Source organism: Musca vetustissima, unplaced genomic scaffold (assembly GCF_032173495.1).
Source record: "Musca vetustissima isolate MV318-11 ecotype Yass unplaced genomic scaffold, APGP_CSIRO_Mvet_v1 utg74699, whole genome shotgun sequence".
NCBI lineage: Eukaryota > Metazoa > Arthropoda > Insecta > Diptera > Muscidae > Musca > Musca vetustissima.
Window position 1 is genome coordinate 17609 of NW_026878483.1, and position 4402 is coordinate 22010.

A 4402-nucleotide genomic window follows, 5' to 3' on the forward strand; every position below is an offset into this window, starting at 1 on the left:
AATTCATTATAAGTATACTTAAGTGTATGTTTGTGTATAAGCTGTATTTCTCATTCTGTGCGTTGTTCTTCTTATCATAGTACAGCAGCGTATTACAGGTAGGGGACACTATGTGTTGCTTTGGATTATTTCAGTGCCAATGCGAAATACCAAAATTCGCAATAAAGGTTATTCAATGCAATAAGTCTGGATTACACAATGATGTTGAAGTGGGTTATGGTACTGATGGAGATTGTTCCAGCAAACTTGTACTATTGAATCTATAGTTTCTTACGGAAGAATTTTTATCGAGCTTTGTGCGTTTATATGCTCATCTACTGAAGATTGGATTGAATATTGTTGGTATTGCTGCAGAATTCTTATATTTTGCTTCACTTATGGGGATTCGCTGCCACCAATATCGTTTTTAATGATGTTTCCTTATATTTTGGCCCCGATATCCCACGAGTTTTGGCTTTTTCCCACTGAAATTAGCTTGTAGGATCACCGTAATACACATCTGTGGATACCGGGGTATTGGATGGCGAATAAATTGACAGATTTGGGCACTTTATGTGGAAATTTTTGGTGGATAGTATTTTTTCCCACTTATTCCTGTATAATAAGCATTATTAGATTCACACTAATTGCATTTGCACAGATTTTATTTAGTTACCTTGAAGTGTGGCACCAGCAAAAACTATTATATATTCTCGATTAATTAAGTTCTTTTTAAATTGCTTTACTGTAAGTTAATTTTTTTTCAATCGAAAGTAAAGTTATATTTTAATCAGAAAATGAAGATCACTTAGAGGTCACTACGCTTTTGATGACTTCTGTACTGGTGGAATGGTAGAGAGAAAAGAATTTTAGCTTGTGCGTTTGCTTTGTCGTAGGGTGAGGTTTTTGATTGGTATGCAAATGAGTACAACAACAACATTGAGTACAACAACAACATTTAGTACAACATTCCGAAAAATGCATTGTTGTATTTCCAAAAATAAATTGCAGTGCAGTTGCCACCACCTATTGGAAGTGTTAGCAAAAAGTACTGTATTGTTAATGATCGTTATTTTTTCAATTATATTTTCAATCATTACAGGGTTTTATCTCGATATCCTCCGATAATAGAATGATTACAACAAATAGCAGAATCGGCAAAATTGTCTTATAATGACATACTTTCGAGTGCAGACTAACCATAAACGCGGACCAAATCATATAACTATTTCAATTAAAAAGGGGGTTATATGGGGATTAGGTGTAGTCCCCGAATATTATTATTTTTTGGAAGGGTGATTTGTTACGATATAAGACTACAATAAACCAAATTACAGCGAATTCTGTTGAAAAAATTACCTATATATATATATATAATTGTTTGTGGAAAGATTTACTATCAAATAAGAACTCAAATTAATAAAACAAACAGCCAATTCGTTTGAAAAATACTCTCAAAGCTCCAAAATACTGTAATGGGTACTATTCCTAAACGTGGATCAATATAGCCCATCTTCGAACTTGACCTGAAGACGGATAAAAACATTTACATTGCATTAGCTTAGCTTCGAATTACTAGGGTTACCTTATTTATTACTGGCATCAACACTAGTTTCACCCTTTCAGTGTTTTTGTCGAATATATTCGACATTTAAAATTACACTCTTTCTTTGCAATTTTTCGGTTATCCTATGTACCGTTACAATTGATGTTTTTGTTGAAAGACAGAAGTTATGTTCCTTTATATGATTATAAATACAAAATTTTAGATTTTTATTCCGACAAAATTTTTTTTTTTACACTGAAAGGGTTAATTGTTTTATTCACGTCAGAGGCTGCGTTATTTGATAATTACTCAAAAAAGTATCGTGCTAACTCGGGCAGTCGATCTATGAGCCCTATCGACCGAGTAATCGATGACGAACAAATTCCAAAAAGTACTCTGAATGAAGTGATCGACTGTTTTTCGACAAAGATTGTCATGTGGCCAATGATCCGGTGAAAAACGAAGTAGACAATATGAGCTCAAAACAAGCACCGCTTCGACTAACTCAAACGTGAAATTAATGCATTATTATTATGCCTGAAATTTATATCGTAGACCTCGTATTTGTCTGGTATCAAAATCTCATTCAACCACAACTTTTTTTTACAAATATTCGGTTTTACAGAACACAACACAACCACAACTTTTTTTACAAATATTCGGTTTTACAGAATATATTAATTAACCAATTTCACTAGAATTATGTTTATTGTTATAGTTCGAATATACCTCAATCTAACAACGTTTTCGTAGATCCAGATTTATTATAACCCATTCTGAATCTTCGGAATCAGGATACAAAAACCAACCGAAATTTGAATGTAAAGAAATACTCATATCAGTATAATTCGTATAGGATTCAATCTTCAAAAAAATTGTTTATAGTATATTTAATCTACATACCAATAACTACAAACAGCTGCCAACAACAACAACAAAAAAACTAAAATTATATTTACATTGAAACTCATTGAATAATTATATAAGGTAAGTTGCCCATAAATTTCCATAAAGTTTTTTCTTAGCTTGTCACGCTTGATTGATATGCTTTCTGCACAGAACTTGTATATAAAATTTAATTTTGTTTCAAAAAATAAAAACACAAATAACACTACCCCATAAATAATTTTTAGATATTCCTTTAAGGGTTATAAATAACAAACAAATGTGTCCAAAATGCAATTTAATAATATTATTTCCCTTATGAAAATCTTCTTAAATTCGAAACTTAGTTCTGGGCATTTTTAACACAAGCTGACGTAGTTTGTCCAAGAATTTCCCCTGTACATTACTTATTCAAATACTTTAAAATGTGCTGAACCTGGTGCCGATATTAAACTCAAGAAATACTCCTTCCGTCGCTATGGCTCCCTTCTAATCGATCCACTTGTTTCATTTGTGTGTTTCAGGATTTCAAGGAATTTACAGATGCCGAAGGTGTTATCTCACTTCCAACATCGGACTTCCATAAACCGATTTGTTATGAAATGCGACAAGCGGCCAATCGTCAGCTGCAACAATCGCTTCCATTTGGTGGATTTCCAATTGCCGCATCGCCACCTGCTGTGCCGGCAATACCGCCCGCATCGGCTGCAGCTTTCATATCCAACCAATTGCAAATGGGTAGCGGTGGTATTGTGACCGCTTCCACGGGTACAACGCAAAGCGAACTACTGTATTCGGCCGGCAGCGGAGGTGTTGTGCGCACATCACTGCCATACACTGCCACCGGAGGCCTTGCGCCCATATCGCAATCCTCGTCGACGTCATCGTCGTATGGCACAACGACGTCGACTACAATCGCGCTGCCATTAGATACGTCTCTGAGATATCCACCGTATGTGAGCAGCAGTTCCACTGTCATCAGTAATTTCAATCACAATTACAATAACAATTTCAATACAACATCTCTGGGAACTTGCCATCCGCTGCCAATGAGCACCAGCCAACAAGGTGTGACAGCACTGGGGAACAATTTCAGCAACAATAATTTGAATAACAATTTCAATAATAACAATGCCGATCTGGCAAGCGTAGATAGTTCGGACACCTATGCCAGTTGTCAAACCCACCCATTCCTGTCACAGGGCGACCTCACGTCCGATCTGAACGACGAGGTGTGTGCCCTGGACATAGACATGGATAATTTGTATATAAATCCACTGGAAAAAGACTCGGCTGGTAACACAACTACCGGTTATATGGTGGGTCTACCGCCGACGCCATCTTCGGGCCAGATACGGGCCCATGTGAAAAAGAGCGCATCTGGTGATACGGCTTTGCGAAATTTGGCAGCTGGTGGTCTAAGTCCCATGGATGATGTCTATCAAAATTTCGACGCACACGATCGCGGCAGCCACATTAGCCTCAACGAGAATCCAGTGCCAAAGCATCGCAAAACGCGATTCCAACAGAGTTTCTCAGCAGCGGCAATGCCATCGTCGTCCTCCTCCTCACATTCCACCACCGGCCCCGCACAGATGTCGAAACCACGAGCCCGTTTCGATGACTCCAAACTGTCGCAGGAGAATCTAGGCAGCGACAATAGTCCGGCCAGTACCACTACCACCACCACCAGTAAAAAGAAGCGTTCATCGTTTATGCCCGGCAAGAGTTTAGCCACTGCCACCAAACTAATAAATCAGCATCTTTTCGGCATACAAAATGTTGGACCCAAAGGTAAGATCAATCAGTCGCATTCGTTGAGTTTCGTTGTGTACATTTTCTGTGAATATTCCGTTTGCTTTACATAAAAAGTTGGACAATTAAAAACGACGCGAAACGTTTTGTGTAAATTTTTGTATTTTAATCTCTCGAAATATTGAAATGAATAACAACCAAGTTTTTTTTTATCAATTTTGAAAAATTAAGCATTGA